A 25,897-nucleotide genomic window follows, 5' to 3' on the forward strand; every position below is an offset into this window, starting at 1 on the left:
GCCGGCGGCGCAGAATTTACCTGTTCGCATCTCGGCTTCAGAAAAATGGCCGCTGCGATCTCCATCTGCGCATGCGCGGCATCCCGCGGCCATTTTCCTGAAGCCCCGGGCAGCAGAGCACTCCACCTGCGAACGCGCAGCCTCAGGAAGATGGCCGCCCCCACCGATAACCAGAGAGAGCAGGATCGCGGTCAGGTAAGCAGAACTTGTTTTTTTTTTTTTTTTATTATTGAGAGCGGCGATCGGGGGGGGGGCGGGGGGGGGGCCAGGGCAGAAAGCTGGACACAGGGGTCAGAAAGCTGGACACAGGGGTCAGAACGCTGGACACTGGGGCAGAACGCTGGACACTGGGGCAGAACGCTGGACACTGGGGCAGAACGCTGGACACGGGGGCAGAAAGGACATTGGGGCAGAATGCTGGACACGGGGGCAGAATGCTGGACATGGGGCTGAACGCTGGACACTGGGGGGCAGAAAGCTGGACACTGGGGCAGAAAGCTGCACACAGGGGGGCAGAAAGCTGCACACAGGGGGGCAGAAAGCTGCACACGGGGGCAGAAAGCTGGACACAGGGGGGCAGAAGGCTGGACACGGGGGCAGAAAGCTGGACACGGGGGCAGAAAGCTGGACACGGGGGCAGAAAGCTGGACACAGAGGGGGCAGAAAGCTGGACACAGGGGGCAGAAAGCTGGACACAGGGGGGCAGAAAGGACATTGGGGCAGAACGCTGGACATGGGGGCAGAACGCTGGACACGGGGGCAGAACGCTGGACACGGGGGCAGAACGCTGGACACGGGGGCAGAATGCTGGACACTGGGGCAGGATGCTGGACACTGGGACAGAACGCTGGACACTGGGGCAGAACGCTGGACACTGGGGCAGAACGCTGGACACTGGGGCAGAACGCTGGACACGGGGGCAGAAAGGACATTGGGGCAGAATGCTGGACACGGGGGCAGAATGCTGGACACGGGGGAAGAATGCTGGACACGGGGCTGAACGCTGGACACTGGGGGGCAGAAAGCTGCACACAGGGGGGCAGAAAGCTGCACACAGGGGGGCAGAAAGCTGGACACAGGGGGGCAGAAGGCTGGACACGGGGGCAGAAAGCTGGACACGGGGCAGAAAGCTGGACACGGGGGGCAGAAAGCTGGACACGGGGGGCAGAAAGCTGGACACGGGGGCAGAAAGCTGGACACAGGGGGCAGAAAGCTGGACACGGGGGCAGAACGCTGGACACGGGGGGCAGAACGCTGGACACGGGGGGCAGAAAGCTGGACACGGGGGGCAGAAAGCTGGACACGGGGGGCAGAAAGCTGGACACGGGGGGCAGAAAGCTGGACACAGGGGGGCAGAAAGGACATTGGGGCAGAACGCTGGACACGGGGGCAGAACGCTGGACACGGGGGCAGAACGCTGGACACGGGGGCAGAACGCTGGACACTGGGGCAGAACGCTGGACACTGGGGCAGAACGCTGGACACTGGGGCAGAACGCTGGACACAGGGGGGCAGAAAGGACATTGGGGCAGAATGCTGGACACGGGGGCAGAATGCTGGACACGGGGGCAGAATGCTGGACACGGGGCTGAACGCTGGACACTGGGGGGCAGAAAGCTGGACACTGGGGCAGAAAGCTGGACACGGGGGCAGAAAGCTGCACACGGGGGCAGAAAGCTGCACACAGGGGGGCAGAAAGCTGCACACAGGGGGGCAGAAAGCTGGACACAGGGGGGCAGAAGGCTGGACACGGGGGCAGAAAGCTGGACACAGGGGGGCAGTAAGCTGGACACGGGGGCAGAAAGCTGGACACGGGGGGCAGAAAGCTGGACACTGGGGCAGAACGCAGGACACTGGGGCAGAACGCTGAATACTGGGGCAGAACGCTGGACACTGGGGCAGAACGCTGGACACTGGGGCAGAACGCTGGACACTGGAGCAGAAAGCTGGACACTGGGGCAGAAAGCTGGACATTGGGGCAGAAAGCTGGACATTGGGGCAGAAAGCTGGACATTATCGCTAGTGATCTGTGATGTTGCAGCGTCCTGGATAGCGATATCGTTGAGTTTGACAGGCAGCAGCGATCAGGATCCTGCTGTGATATCGCTGGTCGTTGCTGAAAGTTCAGAACTTTATTTGGTCGTCAGATCGCCGTGTATCGTCGTGTTTGACACCAAAAGCAACGATGCCAGCGATGTTTTACAATGGTAACCAGGGTAAACATCGGGTTGCTAAGCGCAGGGCTGCGCTTAGTAAACCGATGTTTACCCTAGTTACCATCGTAAAAGTAAAAAAAACAAACAGTACATACTCACCTTCTGATGTCTGTCACATGTCCCCCGCCGTCCGCTTCCCGCACTGAGTGTGAGTGCCGGCCGTAAAGTAAAAGCAGAGCGCAGCGGTGACGTCACCGCTGTGCCCTGCTACTGCCAGCGCTCACAGTCAGTGCGGGAAGCTGACGGCGAGGGGACAGACATCAGAAGGTGAGTATGTAGTGTTTGTTTTTTTTACATTTACGATGGTAACCAGGGTAAACATCGGGTTACTAAGCGCGGCCCTGCGCTTAGCAACCCGATGTTTACCCTGGTTACCCGGGGACTTCGGCATCGTTGGTCGCTGGAGAGCCGTCTGTGTGACAGCTCTCCAGCGACCAAACAGCGACGCTGCAGCGATCGGCATCGTTGTCTGTATCGCTGCAGCGTCGCTTAGTGTGAAGGTACCTGTAGTGGTGAGGAGTGTAAAGGACGGATCGCACGGTGTAGTCTGAATAGAGTTTGTGGCTTAGATGGTCCATCAGTTTTGTTCTTTGGAATTTTTAATCAATCAAACTGTTGTCTAGTAGTGGAATTACCCACAATGGTGGATGGCAGATTTAATCCCTCCATAGCCTGCATAAATGTATCCCAGCCCTGGGGTAAATTCCTGCTGGACATGGCAGGACTCTGAGTTGTGTTATGCACCACATCCAGCATGATAGAGCCGGGAATTACACTTCCTTTGAATATAAATTCACTTTTATCATTCCACAATGTAATATTTTGGTTCTGTAAGGCTAGGTTCACATTGCGTTAGGGCAATCCGTTTAGCGCTAGCGCTAGCGGATTGCGCTAACGCAATGTTTATTTAGGGGCCGCGTTAGGGGTCGCGTTAACGTCCCCACTCTCTCAGATCCCCGATCTGCGAGAGCGGGGAACGGACCTCGGGCGCACCGCGGACGCTGCAAGCAGCGTCCGAGGCGCGCCACAGAAAAACGGCACATTGCTAGCGTGAGCCGAAAAGGGCACGTGCTTGCGATGCGCTACAGGGAAACTTCACATTGCTATCAATGGGTGCGCTAACGGACCCGTTGCACGGCGTTAATTGCGACATTTTCGCCGTGCAACGCTGTCCGTTAGCGTGCACACATTAACGCAATGTGAACCTAGCCTTACAGTCTGCTTAGTAAAAACTCTGCATTCTTTTTATATCGCGGATTTACATGACTTACAGTTTCATTAACATCTGTATTTTTTATCAGGTTCTGAATTCAACAATAGTTGGTGATCAGATTCAGGAGTGCTAATGAGCTTTAAAGTTAATAGTTCCTCTGCATCATGTTTAGCATGAGCCAAGTATCTGTAGTACATCACTATATTTTACCATCCCAGCCATATCAACCCAATTTCAATACTGATCTAGCAGTTAGAGAGGATATGGCCCTCGCCCATATATCTGGTAAACATAAGGCTAATTGCGCTCTAGCAATTCATTGAGAAGAATTTATTCGCCCTTTTCTTACTTTCGACTCTGCAAAAACTCTTACTGTCTCACTTATTCATTCTCGTCTGGACTATTGTAACTCTCTACTAATCGGCCTCCCTCTTACCAAACTCTCCCCGCTCCAATCTGTCCTGAATGCTGCTGCCAGGATCATATTCCTCGCCAAACGTTACACCGATGCCTCTACCTTGTGCCAGTCATTACACTGGCTACCCATCCACTCCAGAATCCAGTACAAAACTACTACCCTCATCCACAAAGCACTCCATGGCTCAGCACCACCCTACATCTCCTCTCTGGTCTCAGTCTACCAACCTACCCATGCCCTCCGCTCTGCTAATGACCTCAGGTTAGCATCCTCAATAATCAGAACCTCCCACTCCCGTCTCCAAGACTTTACACGTGCGGCGCCGATTCTTTGGAATGCACTACCTAGGTTAATACGATTAATCCCCAATCCCCACAGTTTTAAGCGTGCCCTAAAAACTCATTTGTTCAGATTGGCCTACCGCCTCAATGCATTAACCTAACTATCCCTGTGTGGCCTATTAAAAAAAAAAAAACAACAACATAATCACGTTCCTCCATCATGTTCTCATACACTTTATGTAGTTAATAGCCTCTGTGTCTGTACTGCTACATACTTAGGCTGTTAACTGGTTCATGCAGCTTTACATGAACACCCGAGCCTTACACTGTGGCTGGTCCAAATAACTAAAGCAATTGTTACCATCCACCTCTCGTGTCTCCCCTTTTCCTCATAGTTTGTAAGCTTGCAAGCAGCAGGGCCCTCACTCCTCCTGGTATCTGTTTTGAACTGTGATTTCTGTTATGCTGTAATGTCTATTGTCTGTATAAGTCCCCTCTATAAGTTGTAAAGCGCTGCGAAATATGTTGGCGCTATATAAATAAAATTATTATTATTATTATTATAGACGGTTTCAGATTCTTTGCATTTGATGTATCAGCTGATCCAGAACCTGGAGGTCGCTTCCACCTTATTAAAACAGGTGACCTGCGTGCCGAAGTATGCTCTGCTCTATCTACGCCACACACTGTATATATGGTGAGGTATGCCCTGTACTCATCTATTCTAGAAATGAATAACGAGCGTGAAGTCTTATAGGATTTCTACTGATGGATTCCCTGCATATTACAAGACTGATGAAGGTGGATTGCTATACAGAACAAATATTTTCAGGGGTGTTTCCGTGTGATTTACTTCCGGAAGAAAGAGTAACTCAGAGACCTGCAGCATATACAGCTCTGGCAAAAATGAAGAGACCACTGCAAAATGTTCAGTTTGTCTGATTTTTCTCTTTATATTTTTGAGCAAAATGTAAATTGTTCTTTTATTCTATAAACTACTGACAACATGTCTCCGAAGCTCCAAGCAATAAATGTTGTATTTATTTTCTGAAAATGAGAAATGGTCAAAATAACAAAAAATGCATTGCTTGCAGACCTCAAATAATGAAAAAAAACTAGTTCATAGTCATTTAGAAACAACAATACTAATGTTATACCCCAGGAAGAGTTCAGAAATCAATATTTTGTGGAATAACCATGATTGTTAATCCCGGCTTTCCTGCATCTTGGCAGCTTTCCACCAGTCTCTCACTCTGCTCCTGGGTGACCTTATGGCACTCCTGATAATAATCTTTATTTTTATATAGCGCTAACATATTCCGCAGCGCTTTACAGACATTATCATCACTGTCCCCGATGGGGCTCACAATCTAAATTCCCTATCAGTATGTCTTTGGAATGTGGGAGGAAACCGGAGTGCCCGGAGGAAACCCACGCAAACACGGAGAGAACATACAAACTCTTTGCAGATGTTGTCCTTGGTGGGGTTTGAACCCAGGACTCCAGCGCTGCAAGGCTGCTGTGCTATCCACTGCGCCACCTGATACAATAATGTCAGCAGTTCTTCTTTGTTTGATGGCTTGTGACGATCCATCATCCTCCTGATTACATTCCTGAGGTTTTCAGTTGGGTTCAGGTCTGGAGATTGGGTGGCCATGACAGGGATTTGATGTGGTGGTCCTTCATCCACACCTTGATTGATCTAGCAGAGTGGCATGGCGCATTGTCCTGCTGGAAAAAACAGTCCTCAGAGTTGGGGAACATTGCCCGAGCAGAAGGAAGCAGCTGTTTGTCCAGGATAAACTGGTATGCGGCTTGATTCATTTGATTAATCTGCCCAATTCCAGCCTTGCTAAAGCCTCCCCAGATCATCACCTGGTCATCTAATGGTTAGACGGAGACCCGGAGAGAAGTACAAGCCACAGTGTCCTGCACCCGCTGTGAAATTTGGTGGAGGATCTAATTGAACAATGACATTTATTCAGACGTCTTACTCCCCTCCACTTTAATTTGAAGTCCCCTTACTTCATCCATTGCAGTCCACTATCACCTTCTTACAAACTAATATATGCACAGGGGTGAAAATATAACAGCTTACCAAAAGAGAAGCCCCTCTTATCAAATATAACCTTTATTATTAAATCTATGATAAAATAGAGAAAATAGAGAATCCCCCTCAGTGAAAAATGCCTATATATACTGGGCTGAGAGATAATAGGGAAGAAAAATCAGTGAAATACCCTATATTCTCAAACTGACTAGTAAATAATAATAAAATACTAGAAAAATGCCTCCATCAAAATACCTCCATCAAAGATGTATATATATATATATATATATATATATATATATATATATATAGGTACGCCCAGTATTATACCTCATAAAAACATACATCATACAACTGACAACACCAAATTTGATAACATCTAGATAGTGATGGTATGAAAGTGCTGCTATGTCACGACAAGCTCACTCAGCCGATGTGTGGAAATGAGTGACCTGTCCCTAGATATTAGCTCTGTCTGAGTGCCTACCTAGGTGCGGAGGTTGGCACCCTAAGAAACACGAGACTGGCTCCCCGCTCGTGCGATGGCTGTCCCTGCACTCCTATTAAACCCTATAAGACCGAAAGTAAGAAACAGAGGGCCAGACGGCCTGTACTGACTATATGATACACTACTAGATTGATAACAATGTGCACATAATAACTAGTAAAAGGGTAAGATGTACATATGTAACATAGAATAGACAGTGCATTCAATCTAGATCACTCATAACTGATACAATTAGGGTTATAGATAAATATCTAGGTACCATAACAGCACTTCACTATAAAAAGAATCCCCACCTTCTCAATTTTCAGGGATTTAATAGGTGCTGTTGGATCGCCCCCAGTTAGGGCAATGGGGTACTCGGTACCGGGTCCGTTACGTTGCAGGGGGATGTCACGGTGGCTGACCCGGTCCGTGGCCCTTGCGGGACGTCCAAAAAAAGGTTTGGGGAAGGGTCTTTAAAAGGGAAATAGTTTATGTTCGTGACGCCACCTGTGGTATTTGGTCAGGGTGACCGACGCTGCTTTAAGGGGTCCGCTGGGGTGATGTTATGGCAGCTGAGATGGTATACCTTCCCACAGGTGAAGTATATGTCCAGGGCTCCTGATGTGTGGATAGAAGATGGTGAGGGGTGGAGAGAATAACGAGGATACAGGTTTGCAGTCTCTTTACATTTACTGAAGACTTCAGGAATTCACAGTCCAGGGCACCAGATCACAGGGCAGGCAGAGTCCGGCCGGTTTGGAGGCAAGTCCAGAGTGCCCTTATCCAGGTGTAAATCAGTAGCTTTCCCTTGCGCTAACGTGTTGTAGTTCCTTACTGCATTAGCTTCAAATAAGGTACTCACTGATTTAATGGCTCTCTCTCTGTCCCCCGTGGTCGGTTAGGACAAAACCCGTATGACTGGTGGCTTGAGGCGGTTTATAGGGACTCTAGCACGCCCCAGCCTCTGAGAGTTGCCACCGTACCTCCTAGGTATAGGGGCGGGCAGGTAATGTACAATTAGCTGTCCTGCCGGTCTCTGGAGCAAAGCATAGAGATCCTTACTTCCTCTGTGTTCCGGCTACCGGGATTCTGCGCCTCAGAAGGAGGCAGTCTGTGCAGGGCTGGTCCCCTTCTGGTATCCACTCCCTTGCTATAACTTCCTTCATACTCGCTACAATACAGTTCTCCTTCAAGTTGCCTCTTTCTTGGATGCTGCAGCTCTCAGGGCATGCACAGCTCCCTATCTTTCTGCTTTGTCCTCTGACAGAAACTCACTCCTGCCAGGAAACGACTAGGCTGAACCCCAGCCAGGAACTAACTCCCCCTCCAGATCACCAGTTTTCATATGTTTGTGGGGAGTGACCTAATAAATAGGAGCAGGTGGTCTGGAGTGTGAAATGTGTTGCATGTTCGTGCTACCTGGATGCAGTTGTCCTTCTTTGCCTCCAAACGTAATATCACTGTCCCCGAGAGGAAAATGACATCACTGCAATGACCAGGACCCTGGGGCGCCGCACTGACACATAATGACTCTAATAGATATTCCAGCCACAATACTGCATGGCATTGATAAACCAAATGAATAACCATAGCTGTTGTGAACTCTGTTCGTGGGCTCCCTCTTGTGGTCACAACTGGTACTGTGTGAGTGTTGTCTTTGGGCTCTGTTGTGAACTCTGTTTTTGGGCTCCCTCTTGTGGTCACGGATGGTACTGTGTGACTTTTGCTTTGAGCTCCCCCTGGTGGCTCTGCATTTTATTCTGCTGGTCTTTGGCTAACACCTGCCATTGTGATTCTCATTATCTTCTGGGAGTTTCCTATATAGCTATGTTTCCCTTTCAGTTGTTGCCGGCTGTCAATGTAATCAGAGCTACTCAGATTCCTTCTGACTCCCTGCTCCCTATTTCTTCAGACAAGCTAAGTTTTGTTTTCTCAGTTTTTGCATATTTTGTTTTTCATGATGTCTTGCCCAGCTTGCTAAAATGTGATTCCCATGCTTGCTGGTCGCTCTAGTGGAACTGAGTTTCTCCCCATGCATCATTAGATGGTGCATGGGTTCTTGTAATCTCAGGATGGATTTTGTGTAAGGGTTTTCTGCTGACCGCTTTAGATCCCTGTTCTATTTTCCTCTTTCTAGTATTAGCGGGCCTCTTTTGCTGAACCTTATTTCATTTCTATGTATGTGCTTTCTTCTTACCTCACCGTTAATATTTGTTGGGGGCTTCTATTTCTTTGGGGATTATTTCTCTGGAGGCAAGAGAGGTCTTTGCTTTCTCTTCAGGGGTAGACAGTTTCTCAGGCTGGCGCGAGACATCTAGAACCAACGTAGGCACGTTCCCCGGCTGCCTCTAGTTGTGTTGGATAGGTTTAGGTCTGCGGTCAGTCCAGTTACCAGCTCCCTAGAGCTAGTTCTATTTTTGCTAATACTGATTGTCTTTTTTGCGATCCCCTGCCACGAGGATCATATCAGTACAGCCGGCCAACAAAGTGTTAATTGCATGGCAGAAGCAGGAGAAAAGAAGCCTTGAGGAATTTATTTATTTTTTTTCCTTTTGCTGCCGTGTCTCTAGTTGCTGTGTGGCTGCTTCTTTCCTCCTCATAATCTTGGTGTGGCTCTTAGTTCAGCTGTTATCATGGATGTCCAGAGTTTGGCTTCCAGTCTGGATCACCTTACTGCTAGGGTTCAAAATATTCAGGATTTTGTTGTTCGCAGTTCTATGTCTGAGCCTAGAATACCTATTCCGGAGTTTTTTTCTGGTGATAGATCTAGGTTCCTGAATTTTAAGAACAATTGTAAAATGTTTCTTTCATTGAAATCTTGTTCCTCTGGTGATTCCGTTCAGCAAGTTAAGATTATTATTTCTTTTTTGCGCGGTGACCCTCAAGATTGGGCTTTTGCATTGGCCCCAGGGGATCCTGCATTGCTCAGTGTGGATGCGTTTTTTCTGGCTCTTGGATTGCTCTATGAGGAACCTAACCTTGAGATTCAGGCCGAAAAAGCGTTATTGGCCCTCTCACAGGGGCAAGATGAAGCAGAGGTGTACTGCCAAAAATTTTGCAAGTGGTCGGTGCTTACTCAGTGGAATGAGTGTGCCCTGGCTGCAAATTTCAGTGAAGGTCTTTCTGAAGCCATTAAGAATGTCATGGTGGGGTTCCCTACGCCTGCAGGTCTGCGTGAGTCCATGACTCTGGCCATTCAGATTGATCGGCGTTTACGGGAGCGCAAACCTGTGCACCATTTGGCGGTGCCTTCTGAACAGACATCTGACACTATGCAATGTGATAGAACTTTGACCAGAAATGAACGACAAAATTATAGACAGCAAAATGGGTTGTGCTTTTACTGTGGTGACTCAGCTCATGTTATATCAGCATGCTCTAAGCGCAAAAAGAAGGTTGATAAATCAGTCACCATTGGTACTTTACAGCCTAAGTTTATTTTGTCTGTTACTCTGATTTGTTCCCTGTCATCTTATTCAGTGAATGCTTTTGTGGATTCAGGTGCTGCCCTGAGTCTGATGGATTGGTCATTTGCCAGGCGCTGTGGTTTTGATTTGGAGCCTTTGAAAATCCCTATACCTCTGAGGGGAATTGATTTTACACCATTGGCTACAAATAAACCTTAGTACTGGACTCAGGTGACCATGTGCATGACTCCTGTTCATCAGGAGGTGATTCGCTTTCTTGTATTGCATAATTTGCATGATACTGTCGTGCTGGGTCTGCCATGGCTGCAGATTCATAATCCAATCCTGGATTGGAAAGCTATGTCTGTGTCAAGTTGGGGTTGTCAGGGAGTTCATGATGACACTCCTGTGGTGTCAATTGCTTCATCCACTCCTTCTGAAATCCCTGTGTTTTTGTCTGACTACCAGGATGTATTTGAGGAGCCCAAGTTCAATTCTCTACCTCCTCATAGAGATTGTGATTGCGCTATAGATTTGATTCCTGGTAGTAAGTTTCCTAAGGGACGACTTTTAAATTTGTCAGTGCCAGAACATACTGCCATGCGGAGTTATATAAAGGAGTCTTTGGAAAAGGGACATATTCGTCCATCCTCGTCCCCTTTGGGTGCAGGTTTTTTTTTCGTTGCTAAAAAAGATGGCTCGATGAGACCTTGTATTGATTATCGCCTTTTGAATAAAATCACGGTAAAGTTTCAGTATCCTTTGCCATTGTTAACTGATTTGTTTGCTCGCATTAAGGGGTCTAGTTGGTTCACCAAGATAGATCTTCGTGGCGCGTATAACCTTATAATAATAATAATAATAATTTTATTTATATAGCGCCAACATATTCCGCAGCGCTTTACAACTTATAGAGGGGACTTATACAGACAACAGACATTACAGCATAACAGAAATCACAGTTCAAAACAGATACCAGGAGGAATGAGGGCCCTGCTCGCAAGCTTACAATCTATGAGGAAAAGGGGAGACACAAGAGGTGGATGGTAACAATTGCTTTAGTTATTTGGACCAGCCATAGTGTAAGGCTCGGATGTTCATGTAAAGCTGCATGAACCAGTTAACTGCCTAAGTATGTAACAGTACAGACAGAGGCTATTAACTGCATAAAGTGTATGAGAACATGATGGAGGAACGTGATTATGTTGTTGTTTTTTATTAATAGGCCACACAGGGATAATTAGGTTAATGCGTTGAGGCGGTAGGCCAATCTGAACAAATGAGTTTTTAGTGCACTCTTAAAACTGTGGGGATTGGGGATTAATTGTATTAACCTAGGTAGTGCATTCCAAAGAATCGGCGCCGCACGTGTAAAGTCTTGGAGACGGGAGTGGGAGGTTCTGATTATTGAGGATGCTAACCTGAGGTCATTAGCAGAGCGGAGGGCACGGGTAGGTTGGTAGACTGAGACCAGAGAGGAGATGTAGGGTGGTGCTGAGCCATGGAGTGCTTTGTGGATGAGGGTAGTAGTTTTGTACTGGATTCTGGATTGGATGGGTAGCCAGTGTAATGACTGGCACAAGGTAGAGGCATCGGTGTAACGGTTGGCGAGGAATATGATCCTGGCAGCAGCATTCAGGACAGATTGGAGCGGGGAGAGTCTGGTAAAAGGTAGGCCAATTAGTAGAGAGTTACAATAGTCCAGACGAGAATGAATAAGTGAGACAGTAAGAGTTTTTGCAGAGTCGAAAGTAAGAAAAGGGCGAATTCTGGAAATGTTTTTGAGATGCAGATAAGAAGAGCGAGCCAGTGATCGGATGTGGGGGGTGAATGAAAGCTCGGAATCAAGGATGACTCCAAGGCAGCGGGCATGTTGCTTTGGAGTAATGGTGGAACCGCACACAGAGATGGCAATGTCGGGCAAAGGTAGGTTTGTAGAGGGAGAGAACACGAGGAGTTCAGTTTTTGACAGGTTCAGTTTCAGATAGAGGGAGGACATGATGTTAGAGACAGCGGTAAGACAATCACTGGTGTTTTCTAAAAAGGTCGGCGTGATAACAGGAGAAGAGGTATATAATTGGGTGTCGTCAGCATAGAGATGGTACTGGAAACCAAATCTACTGATTGTTTGTCCAATAGGGGCAGTATACAAAGAGAAGAGGAGGGGGCCTAGGACTGATCCTTGAGGAACCCCAACAGTAAGGGGAAGGTGAGAGGAGGAGGAACCAGCAAAACAAACAGTGAAGGATCGGCCAGAGAGATAGGAGGAGAACCAAGAGAGAACGGTGTCCTTGAGGCCGATGGAGCGGAGCATAGTGAGGAGGAGCTGATGATCCACAGTGTCGAATGCTGCGGAGAGATCCAAGAGAATTAGCATGGAATAGTGACCATTAGATTTAGCTGTTAGTAGGTCATTAGAGACTTTAGTGAGGGCAGTTTCTGTAGAGTGTAAAGAGCGGAAACCAGATTGAAGAGGGTCGAGAAGAGAATTATCTGAGAGATAGCGAGTAAGACGGGAGTGGACCAGGCGTTCGAGGAGTTTAGAGATGAAGGGAAGATTAGAGACAGGTCTATAATTAGCGGCACAATTTTGATCGAGGGAGGGCTTTTTAAGTAGTGGATGTATGATGGCATGCTTAAATGAGGAGGGAAAAATACCGGAAGTGAGGGAAAGGTTGAATATTTTTGTTAGGTGAGAGGTGACAGCCGGGGAAAGGGACTGGAGGAGATGCGACGGAATGGGGTCGCTGGTGCAAGTGGTCGGGCGAGAAGATGCAAGGAGCCTGCTTACTTCTTCTTCTGTAACTGGTTCAAAGTCAGAGAGTGAACTAGATGCAGTGGGGGAGGGAGGACAGTGCTTGGTATGAAGAGATTGGGAAATGATTTCCTGTCGAATGTGGTCAATTTTTTCTTTGAAGTAATTGGCCAGATCGTCAGCATGGAGATCTGTGGTTGGGGCCTGCTCTCTTGGGTTGAGTAGGGACCGGAAAGTGTCAAAGAGACGTTTAGGGTTATTGGACAGCGAGGTGATGAGGGTGTTGAAATAGGTTTGTTTGGAGAGGTGAAGGGCAGAGTTGTATGTTTTTAACATGAACTTATAATGGATGAAATCTTCGGGCAGATTAGATTTTCTCCACAGACGTTCGGCGCACCTGGAGCACCGCTGCAGGAAACGTGTTTGCAGCGTGTGCCACGGTTGTCGCCGTCTGTGCCGAGTTGTTCTATGTATAGGAGGTGCAGCTTCTTCCAGGGCACTTTGCAGGGTTTCATTGTAATGCTTCAGAGCAGAATCAGGACAAGAGATGGAGGAGATTGGGGCCAATGAAGACTGCAAGTTCTTCATAAGTTTCTGGGTGTTAATGGCCTGTATGTTTCTATAAGTGTGGAAAGTGGGGATGACCTGAGCGGGATGGCAGTTCTTGATAGAGAATGAAAGAAGGTTGTGGTCAGAGAGCGGGAGAGGGGAGTTTGTGAAATCATCCAGTGAGCAAAGCCGGGAGAAGACCAAATCAAGGGAGTTTCCATCTTCATGTGTTGGAGAGTTAGTATGCTGCGAGAGGCCAAAAGAGGAGGTTAGAGATAAAAGGTGAGAAGCAGATGGGGAGAGGGGAGAAGCAATTGGGATATTGAAATCACCCATGATGAGGGTGGGGGTGTCATAAGAGAGAAAGTGTGGAAGCCAGGTGGCAAAATGATCCAGGAACTGGTGAGAGGGGCCGGGAGGACGATACACCACCGCCACTCGCATGGAGAAGGGGACGTAGAATCTGACAGCATGGACCTCAAAGGAAGGGAATACAAGTGAGGGTACTTGGGGGATAACTTGGAAGGTACATTTGGGTGAAAGGAGCAGACCAACGCCTCCACCTGCTCTGTTGTCTGATCTTGGGGTATGAGAAAAGTGTAGTCCACCAAATGAGAGAGCAGCAGCAGCGGTGGTGTCTGACTGCTGGATCCAGGTTTCAGTAAGAGCCAGGAGATTAAGAGAGTTAGAAAGGAAGAAGTCATGAATGAAGGAGAGTTTATTACACACAGAGCGAGAATTCCAAAGAGCACAATTGAAAGAGACAGAAGGCATGCATGGAATATTAATAAGGTTAGAGGGGTTTCTGGGTGTAGCAGTTGGGAGGTTTGACTGGCTATAACATGGGGGGCCGGGGTTCGGAGAGATGTCTCCAGCAACTAGGAGAAGGAGGATAGAAAGAGTGAGCAGATGGTTAAGTGATTTGTGAGAGCGTCTCTTGTATTGGATGGTGGGACTGAATGGATCTGTACTGTTAAGCAATGTGAACAGAGCATGAGTGCTATACATAGGAGAGGCCAGGACAGAGGGGCCAATATGGATGGAGTGTAAAGAGTTGATGCAAGGGCGGTGATTGTGTGTGAAAGCAGCAGCCAGGATATAAATTATACAAATACATATGGTGAGTATTTGCTGTGTGCCAACTGAATAGGGAATAGATTTTGATTGTCTTACCTGTCTCCTGCCCTGTCTAACTGCCATGTTATAACTGCTGAATACTTAGAAAAAAAAGTACTTTGAAAAAAAAAAAAAAAAAAAAAAACCTTGTGCGTATAAAGCAGGGTGATGAATGGAAAACTGCATTTAATACGCCTGAAGGCCATTTTGAGTACTTGGTGATGCCTTTTGGACTTTCTAATGCTCCTTCAGTCTTTCAGTCCTTCATGCATGACATCTTCCGTGAATATCTGGATAAATTCATGATTGTGTATCTGGATGATATTCTGTTTTTTTCTGATGACTGGGAGTCTCATGTGCAGCAGGTCAGGATGGTGTTTCAGGTCCTGCGGGCCAATGCTTTATTTGTGAAGGGCTCAAAATGTCTTTTTGGAGTCCAGAAGATTTCGTTTTTGGGTTTCATTTTTTCTCCTTCTACTATAGAGATGGACCCTGTCAAGGTTCAGGCTATTCGTGACTGGACACAGCCTACGTCTGTTAAGAGTCTTCAGAAGTTCTTGGGTTTTGCTAATTTTTACCGTCGCTTCATAGCTAATTTTTCTAGTGTTGTTAAGCCTTTGACTTATTTGACCAAGAAGGGTTCTGATGTTACTAATTGGTCTTCTGCGGCTGTGGAGGCCTTTCAGGAGCTGAAGCGCCGGTTTTCTTCGGCTCCGGTGTTGTGTCAGCCAGATGTCTCACTTCCCTTCCAGGTTGAGGTTGATGCTTCCGAGATTGGAGCGGGGGCAGTTTTGTCGCAGAGAAGCTCCGATGGCTCTGTTATGAAGCCATGTGCTTTCTTCTCAAGAAAGTTCTCGCCTGCCGAGTGGAATTATGATGTCGGTAATCGGGAGCTGTTGGCGATGAAGTGGGCATTTGAGGAGTGGCGGCATTGGCTCGAGGGAGCTAAACATCGTGTGGTGGTCTTGACTGATCACAAGAATTTGATTTATCTCGAGTCAGCCAAGCGGCTTAATCCCAGACAGGCTCGTTGGTCGTTGTTTTTCTCTCGTTTTGATTTTGTGGTCTCATACCTGCCTGGTTCAAAGAATGTGAAGGCTGATGCTCTCTCCAGGAGTTTTGTGCCGGACTCCCCTGGAAATTCTGAGCCTACTGGTGTCCTTAGGGAAGGAGTTATTTTGTCTGCCATCTCCCCGGATTTGCGACGTGTGCTGCAGGAATTTCAGGTGGATAGACCTGATCGTTGTCCACCAGAGAGATTATTTGTCCCGGATAGATGGACTAGTAGAGTTATCTCTGAGGTTCATTCTTCTGTGTTGGCGGGTCATCCCGGAATATTTGGTACCAGAGATTTGGTGGCCAGGTCTTTTTGGTGGCCTTCCTTGTCAAGGGATGTGCGTTCCTTTGTGCAGTCTTGTGGAATTTGTGCTCGGGCTAAGCCTTGCTGTTCTCGTGCCAGTGGTTTGTTGTCACCTTTGCCTGTCCCGAAGAGGCCTTGGACGCACATTTCCATGGATTTTATTTCAGATCTCCCGGTCTCTCAGAGAATGTCTGTCATCTGGGTGGTGTGTGATCGTTTCTCTAAGATGGTCCATTTGGTGCTCTTGCCTAAGTTGCCTTCCTCCTCCGAGTTGGTTCCGCTTTTTCTTCAGAATGTGGTTCGTTTGCATGGGATTCCTGAGAACATAGTTTCTGACAGAGGATCCCAGTTTGTGTCTAGATTTTGGCGGACTTTTTGTGCTAAGATGGGCATTGATTTGTCTTTTTCGTCTGCTTTCCATCCTCAGACGAATGGCCAAACCGAGCGAACTAATCAGACCTTGGAGACTTATTTAAGATGCTTTGTTTCTGCGGATCAGGATGACTGGGTTGCTTTTTTGCCGTTGGCCGAGTTTGCTCTTAATAATCGGGCTAGTTCTGCTACTTTGGTTTCTCCTTTTTTTTGTAATTCGGGGTTTCATCCTCGTTTTTCTTCGGGTCAGATGGAGCCTTCTGATTGTCCTGGTGTGGATGTGGTGGTCGACAGATTGCATCAGATTTGGAATCATGTGGTGGACAATTTGAAGCTGTCACAAGAGAAGGCTCAGCTGTTTGCCAACTGCCGTCGTTGTGTGGGTTCCCGACTCTGTGTTGGGGACTTGGTGTGGTTGTCTTCTCGCTTCGTCCCTATGAAGGTCTCATCTCCTAAGTTTAAGCCTCGGTTTATCGGTCCTTATAAGATTTTGGAAGTCCTCAACCCGGTGTCTTTTCATTTGGACCTTCCGACATCGTTTGCTATTCATAATGTGTTCCATCGGTCGTTGTTGCGGAGGTATGTGGTACCTGTGGTTCCTCCGGTTGAGCCTCCTGCTCCGGTGTTGGTTGAGGGAGAATTGGAGTACGTGGTGGAGAAGATCTTGGATTCTCGTATTTCTAGACGGAGGCTCCAATATTTGGTTAAGTGGAAGGGTTATGGTCAGGAGGATAATTCCTGGGTTGTCGCCTCTGATGTTCATGCGGCCGATTTGGTCCAGGCCTTCCATGTGGCTCATCCCGATCGTCCGGGGGGTTCTTGTGAGGGTTCGGTGACCCCTCCTCAAGGGGGGGTACTGTTGTGAACTCTGTTTTTGGGCTCCCTCTTGTGGTCACGGATGGTACTGTGTGACTTTTGCTTTGAGCTCCCCCTGGTGGCTCTGCATTTTATTCTGCTGGTCTTTGGCTAACACCTGCCATTGTGATTCTCATTATCTTCTGGGAGTTTCCTATATAGCTATGTTTCCCTTTCAGTTGTTGCCGGCTGTCAATGTAATCAGAGCTACTCAGATTCCATCTGACTCCCTGCTCCCTGTTTCTTCAGACAAGCTAAGTTTTGTTTTCTCAGTTTTTGCATATTTTGTTTTTCATGATGTCTTGCCCAGCTTGCTAAAATGTGATTCCCATGCTTGCTGGTCGCTCTAGTGGAACTGAGTTTCTCCCCATGCATCATTAGATGGTGCATGGGTTCTTGTAATCTCAGGATGGATTTTGTGTAAGGGTTTTCTGCTGACCGCTTTAGATCCCTGTTCTATTTTCCTCTTTCTAGTATTAGCGGGCCTCTTTTGCTGAACCTTATTTCATTTCTATGTATGTGCTTTCTTCTTACCTCACCGTTAATATTTGTTGGGGGCTTCTATTTCTTTGGGGATTATTTCACTGGAGGCAAGAGAGTTCTTTGCTTTCTCTTCAGGGGTAGACAGTTTCTCAGGCTGGCGCGAGACGTCTAGAACCAACGTAGGCACGTTCCCCGGCTGCCTCTAGTTGTGTTGGATAGGTTTAGGTCTGCGGTCAGTCCAGTTACCAACTCCCTAGAGCTAGTTCTATTTATGCTAATACTGCTTGTCTTTTTTGCGATCCCCTGCCACGAGGATCATAACAGGGCTCCCTCTGGTGGTTTTGTTTATCTTCCTGTGGGTTTGTGGCTGGGATCAGCTGTCTCGTTATCCACCAGTGAGGTTTCCTATTTAGCTCAGCTGCAACTTCACTTGTTGCCTGCTGTCAATGTGTTCAGACCTACTCTGATTTCATCTGACTACGTTTGGTCTCTGTCTTTCCAAGACAAGCTAAGTTTTTGTTGTTCAGTTTTTACTCATCAGTTATCAATATGTGCTCTGTGTATGATGAGTTTAATCCAGCTTGCTAACATGTGATTTCCTGCTTGCTGGTAGCTCTGGGGTTCAGAGTTGCTCCCCTCACACCGTTAGTTGGTGTGAGGGGCTCGCGCATTCTCTGAGTGGATTTTACAGAGGGTTTTTTACTGACCGCATAGATCCCTTTCTATTTTCTGCTATCTAGTATTAGCGGGCTGTCATGATTCCCAATGGCAAGGGAATAGGAAAAAACGGACTAGCTCTAGGAAGATGGAAACTAAGGTAACCGCGATGCTGAACCTACCACGCAACTAACAGTAGCCAGGGGGTGTTCCTACGTTGATTCTAGACACCTCGCGCCAGCCGGAGATCTAACTACCCCTATCAGAGGAATACACAGACCTGGCTTGCCTCCAGGGAAACCCCAAAAGTCATAGCAGCCCCCCACATATAACGACGGCTAGGTAAGAGGAAAACACAAACGCAGTATGAATATAGATTCAGCACAGTGAGGCCCTCTAACTAGATAGCAGAAAAATACAAAAGAGGACTTCACGGTTACCTAAAAACCCTAAGTAGCCATCCTGAAATTACCTTAGCTCCGTTATCAACTCATGACACCGGAGTGGCAATTTCAGCTCACTAGAGCTTCCAGCAGCACAAGAAACATAGATGCATGCTGGACAAAAAACAAAAGATCAAATGCCAAAGATTCAACTTAGCTGAATTGCAGACTTGGAGCAGGTAGCAAGCAACAGAGGAGCTCTGGTAACATTGACAGCCGGCAGTAGAATAACTGAGAAGCCAGCCTAAGTAGGAAACTCCCAATTTGCCTGATGAAAACAGGTGCACTGGGAACCCAAGCCACAAGTCAGCAGTACCACAAGTAGCCACCAGAGGGAGCCCAAAAACAGAATTCACAACAGTACCCCCCCCTTAAGGAGGGGGCACCGAACCCTCATGAGAACCACCAGGGCGATCTGGATGCGCCCTATGAAAGGCGCGGACCAAATCAGAGGCATGAACATCAGAAGCAGTCACCCAAGAATTATCTTCCTGACCGTATCCCTTCCATTTAACCAAATATTGAAGTCTCCATCTGGAAATGCGAGAGTCCAAAATCTTCTCCACAACATACTCCAATTCACCCTCCACCAGCACAGGAGCAGGAGGCTCAACAGAAGGAACAACCGGCACCTCATACCTCCGCAACAACGACCGATGGAAGACATTATGAATGGTGAAAGATGCTGGTAGGTCCAGACGAAAAGATACAGGATTAAGAATCTCCAAAATCTTATACGGACCTATAAACCGAGGTTTAAACTTAGGAGAAGAGACCTTCATAGGGACAAAACGAGAAGACAACCACACCAAGTCCCCAACACGGAGACGATGACACTCACGACGATGACGATTAGCAAACTGCTGAGTCTTCTCCTGAGACAACTTCAAATTGTCCACCACATGACTCCAAATCTGGTGCAGTCTATCCACCACAGTGTCCACTCCAGGACAATCCGAAGATTCCACCTGGCCAGATGAAAAACGAGGGTGAAACCCTGAATTGCAAAAGAAAGGAGAAACCAGAGTAGCAGAACTGGCCCGATTATTGAGGGCAAACTCGGCCAACGGCAAAAAGGCGACCCAATCATCCTGATCAGCAGACACAAAACACCTTAAATAAGTCTCCAAGGTCTGATTAGTTCGCTCCGTCTGGCCATTAGTCTGAGGGTGGAACGCAGACGAAAAAGACAAGTCAATGCCCATCCTGGCACAGAACGCTCGCCAAAACCTAGATACAAATTGAGATCCCCTGTCAGAAACGATGTTTTCCGGGATACCATGTAGACGAACCACATTCTGAAAAAATAAGGGAACCAACTCCGATGAAGAAGGCAATTTGGGCAAGGGTACCAAATGAACCATCTTAGAAAAACGGTCACACACCACCCAAATGACGGACATCTTCTGAGACACCGGAAGATCCGAGATAAAGTCCATAGAGATGTGCGTCCACGGCCTCTTTGGAATAGGCAAGGACAACAACAATCCACTAGCCCGAGAACAGCAAGGCTTGGCCCGAGCACACACATCACAAGACTGCACGAAGGTACGCACATCTCGAGACAGGGAAGGCCACCAGAAGGACCTGGCCACCAAATCTCTGGTACCAAAAATTCCAGGGTGGCCTGCCAACACAGAAGAATGAACCTCTGAGATGACTTTACTGGTCCACTCATCTGGAACAAACAATCTCCCAGACGGACAACGATCAGGCCTATCAGTCTGAAACTCCTGCAACGCACGTCGCAAGTCTGGAGAGACAGCAGACAAAATCACTCCATCCTTAAGGATACCAGTAGGCTCGGAATCACCAGAGGAGTCAGGCTCAAAACTCCTAGAAAGAGCATCTGCCTTTACATTTTTCGAGCCCGGCAAGTATGAAACCACGAAATCAAACCGGGAGAAAAACAACGACCAGCGCGCCTGTCTGGGATTCAGACGCCTGGCAGACTCAAGGTAAATCAGGTTCTTGTGATCAGTCAAGACCACCACCTGATGTCTAGCACCCTCAAGCCAATGACGCCACTCCTCAAATGCCCACTTCATAGCCAAAAGCTCCCGATTCCCGACATCATAATTTCGCTCCGCGGGCGAAAACTTTCGAGAGAAAAATGCACACGGTCTCATCACTGAGCAATCGGGACTTTTCTGTGACAAAACCGCCCCTGCTCCAATCTCGGAAGCATCCACCTCAACCTGAAAAGGGAGCGAAACATCAGGCTGGCGCAACACAGGGGCAGAAGCAAAGCGGCGCTTAAGCTCCCGAAAGGCCTCCACAGCCGCAGAGGACCAATTGGCAACATCAGCACCCTTCTTAGTCAAATCAGTCAAAGGTCTAGCAATACTTGAAAACCCAGTTATAAATCGACGATAGAAATTAGCAAAGCCCAAGAACTTCTGAAGACTCTTCAGGGAAGTAGGCTGCGTCCAATCACAAATGGCCCGAACCTTGACAGGATCCATCTCAACAGAAGAAGGGGAAAAAATATACCCCAAAAAGGAGATCTTCTGAACCCCAAAGGTACACTTTGAACCCTTTACAAACAAAGAATTGGACCGCAAAACCTGAAAAACCTTCCTAACCTGTTGAACATGCGACTCCCAGTCATCCGAAAAAATCAAAATATCGTCCAGATACACAATCATAAATTTATCCAGGTATTTACGGAAAATATCGTGCATAAAGGACTGAAAGACTGAAGGAGCATTAGAAAGGCCAAAAGGCATCACCAAATACTCAAAATGGCCCTCGGGCGTATTAAATGCAGTTTTCCACTCATCCCCCTGCTTAATCCGCACCAAATTATACGCACCCCGAAGATCAACCTTAGAGAACCACTTTGCCCCTTTAATACGAGCAAATAAATCAGTCAATAGTGGCAAAGGATACTGGTATTTGACTGTAATCTTATTCAACAGGCGATAATCAATGCAGGGCCTCAGGGAGCCATCCTTTTTACCCACGAAAAAAAAACCTGCTCCTAAAGGGGATGAGGATGGACGAATATGTCCCTTTTCCAAGGACTCCTTAATATACTCTCGCATAGCAGCATGCTCAGGCACAGATAGATTGAACAAGCGACCCTTGGGAAACTTGCTGCCAGGGATCAAGTCTATTGCACAATCACAATCCCTGTGGGGGGGAAGAGAACTCAATTTAGGCTCCTCAAAAACATCAGAGAAATCAGACAAAAATGCTGGAATTTCAGAAGGAGTAGATGAAGCAATAGAAACCAAAGATGCTCCCCCATGAGCCCCCCGACATCCCCAGCTTAATACAGACATAGTTTTCCAGTCAAGGACTGGATTATGAGTTTGCAACCATGGCAGTCCAAGCACTAAGACATCATGCAAGTTATGTAGCACAAGGAAACGAATCACCTCCTGATGATCAGGAGTCATGCACATAGTCACTTGTGTCCAGAATTGTGGCCTATTCCTAGCCAAAGGGGTGGAATCGATACCCTTCAGTGGGATAGGAACTTCCAATGGCTCTAGGCTAAACCCACATTGTCTGGCAAAGGACCAATCCATAAGACTCAAGGAAGCGCCAGAATCCACATAGGCATCCACAGTAATAGATGATAATGAACAGATCAAGGTTACAGACAAAATAAACTTAGACTGTAAGGTGCCAATTGCAAAAGACTTATCAGCCTTTTTTGTGCGTTTAGAGCATGCTGATATAACATGAGCAGAATCACCGCAGTAAAAGCACAATCCATTTTTACGCCTATAATTCTGCCGTTCACTTCTGGACAGAATTCTATCACATTGCATAATCTCCGGTGCCTGCTCAGAAGACACCGCCAAATGGTGCACTGGTCTGCGCTCCCGTAAACGCCGATCAATCTGAATAGCCATAGTCATGGACTCATTCAGACCTGTGGGCGTAGGAAACCCCACCATTACATCTTTAACGGCGTCAGAGAGACCTTCTCTGAAATTAGCCGCCAGGGCGCACTCATTCCACTGAGTAAGCACAGACCACTTTCGAAATTTTTGACAATATATTTCAGCTTCATCATGCCCTTGAGAGAGGGCTATCAAGGCCTTTTCAGCCTGAATCTCCAAATTAGGTTCCTCATAGAGCAACCCCAGTGCCAGAAAAAACGCATCCACATTGAGCAACGCAGGATCCCCTGGTGCCAATGCAAATGCCCAATTCTGGGGGTCACCCCGCAACAAGGAAATAACAATTTTAACCTGCTGAGCGGGGTCTCCAGCGGAGCGAGATTTCAGAGAAAGATACAATTTACAATTGTGCTTAAAATTCAAAAAGCAAGATCTATCTCCAGAAAAGAACTCAGGTATAGGGATCTTGGGTTCAGATATAGGAGCATGTATAACATAGTCTTGGATATTTTGAACCCTAGAAGCAAGTGTATTCAGGTCCGAAGCCAAACCCTGGATATCCATCTCTCAGCAGCTGAGATCTGAGCCATTCAGGGGTTAAGAGGAGAGGAAAAAAAAAAAAACAGCAAACTGCAATTATGGCTAAGCAGAGTTTCAGAGCAAAAAAAAAAAAAAAAGGTCAGAAACTTCTTTTCTTTTCTCTCCTTCTTCAGCCAATACATTCAGTGGCCGGCAATACTGTCATGATCCCCAATGGCAAGGGAACAGGGAAAAAACGGACAAGCTCTAGGAAGATGGTAACTAAGGTAACCGCGATGCTGAACCTACCACGCAACTAATAGTAGCCAGGGGGTGTTCCTAAGTTGGTTCTAGACACCTCGCGCCAGCCGGAGATCTAACTACCCCTAGAAGAGGAATACACAGACCTGGCTTGCCTCCAGGGAAACCCCAAAAGTCATAGTAGCCCCCCACATATAATAACGGTTAGATAAGAGGAAAACACAAACGCAGTATGAAAATAGATTCAGCACAGTGAGGCCCTCTAACTAAATAGCAGAAAATACAAAAGAGGACTTCACGGTTACCTCAAAAATCCTAAATAGCCATCCTGAAATTACCTTAGCTCCGTTATCAACTCATGACACCGGAGCGGCAATTTCAGCTCACTAGAGCTTCCAGCAGCACAAGAAACATAAATGCATGCTGGACAAAAAAGAAATGTTCAAATGCCAAAGATTCAACTTAGCTGAATTGCAGACTTGGAGCAGGTAGCAAGTAACAGGAGAGCTCTGGTAACATTGATTGCCGGCGCTAGAGTGACTGAGAAGCCAGCCTAAGTAGGAAACTCCCAATTGCCTGATGAAAACAGGTGCACTGAAGACCCAAGCCACAAGTCAGCCAGTACCACAAGTAGCCACCAGAGGGAGCCCAAAAACAGAATTCACAACACAGCCCCACTCCCTTCATCATGTGCAATCCCCCTTATCCCCACATCATGTGCAGCCCCATTCCCATTTCATCATGCGCAGCCCCACTCCATCATGTGCAGCCCCACTCCCTCCACTTCATCATGTGCAGCCCCACTTACCCCCACTCCATCATGTGCTGTCTCTTTTAACCCCCAAACTCCATCATGTGCAGTCCCCCTTACACCCACTTCATCACTTGCAGTTACCCTCACCCCCTCACCCATTGAATTCATTTTATAACCCCAGCAGCACCTCTCTGCTTCCAGCATCTGGTACATCTCATCGCGCATGCCCGACACCTGACCCGGAAGTACAGAGAACATGGAGCTGCGCAGCCGTTAAGGTTAGACAGCTGTGCACAGCTCACGGCGTAGACATGTGCGCTTATGGACTGTGATGCAACTGTGTCTGCTGCTGGCCGCGGCCGCATAATTTGCTGGGAGTGCGGCCCGGGTGGCATTTGCCTCTCTGCCCCCCGGCCCAGCCTGCCCCTGACCCTTCTGCATTTTGGTCTTCAAAAATAGAAGTGTGGCCTGAGCTCGCCTCACATGCCTTGAAGGTTTTGTCGTGCCCGGCAGCCAGTGTTCTCTCAGAATATGTCTTCAGCGCTGTTGGTGGTGACGACGGATAAGCGCAGCCGGCTGTCCTCTAAAAGTGTAGCCTGCCTAACTTTCATCAAGATGAACAAGTCATGGATCTCCAATGACTTTACTACAACAGTCGCAGACTGGGCAGTCTAGGCGATTGTGTCGTTTTTAGTGTCATGCATTGATTTCACATTATTGCAGTCTGTGCCGCCTTTGTCATGGTTTCTGTGCCGCCTTTGTCATGGTTTCTGTGCCTGCTGTTACTGCTGCTGCTGATGTTACAAACAATTTTTTGAAATGTGGAGACTCCATGTTGGGTCTCCATCTGGTGGGTTGCCTGTGTAAGTATGGCTCCCAGACAGGCAGACCAACACTTACAGATGCATCTCACAAAATTAGAATATAATCCAAAAGTGAATTTATTTCAGTTCTTCAATACAAAAAGTTAATCTCGTATATTCTATAGAGTCATTACATTTTCCTACTGATATGTATGTTCAGTAAATGCCCTCAATACTTTGCAGCGGCTCCTTTTGCATCAATTACTGCATCAATGCGGCGTGGCATGGAGGCGATCAGCCTGTGGCACTGCTGAGGGGTTATGGAAGCCCAGGTTGCTTTGATAGCAGCCTTTAGCTCATCTGCATTGCTGGGTCTGGTGTCTCTCATCTTCCTCTTGACCATACTCCATAGATTCTCTATGGGGTTAGGGTCAGGCGAGTTTGCTGCCAATCAAGCCCAGTGATACTGTTGTTTTTACACCAGGTATTGGTACTTTTGGCAGTGTGGACAGGGGCCAAGTCCTGCTGGAGAATGACATTTCCATATCCAAAAAGCTTGTCGGCAGAGGGAAGCATGAAGTGCTCTAAAATGTCCTGGTAGACGGCTGCGCTGACTTTGGTCTTGATAAAACCCAGTGGACCTACACCAGCAGATGACATGGCTCCCCAAACCATCACTGATTGTGGAGACTTCACACTAGACCTCCAGCAGCTTGGATTGTGGCCTCTCCACTCTTCCTCCAGACTTTGGGACCTTGATTTCCAAGGTCTAGTGTGAAGTCTCCACAATCAGTGATGGTTTGGGGAGCCATGTCATCTGCTGTAGGTCCACTGTGTTTTATCAAGACCAAAGTCGGCGCACTAAACATGCTCGGAGAGCTGCAACTTCTTTATGTTTTGCGCGACAAGTTAAAGATTTTTCGTGACTATTTCAGGTGGATAATATTTAACGATCGCTTTTTCTTCAGAAGAAAAAACAGAAATTTACACATTTTTTTTATATTTTATTTTGTGGTAAAAGTGACGACTTATTCTTGG

General features: G+C 47.4%; 1 protein-coding gene across 3 annotated transcripts in view; it reads left to right on the forward strand.

The window, feature by feature from the left end:
* LOC143781301 (uncharacterized) overlaps positions 1-25,897 on the forward strand; it is a 618,193-nt gene that overhangs the window by 72,610 nt on the left and 519,686 nt on the right. The window lies entirely within an intron of this gene.

This window comes from Ranitomeya variabilis, chromosome 6, assembly GCF_051348905.1.
Source record: "Ranitomeya variabilis isolate aRanVar5 chromosome 6, aRanVar5.hap1, whole genome shotgun sequence".
Taxonomy (NCBI): Eukaryota; Metazoa; Chordata; class Amphibia; order Anura; family Dendrobatidae; genus Ranitomeya; species Ranitomeya variabilis.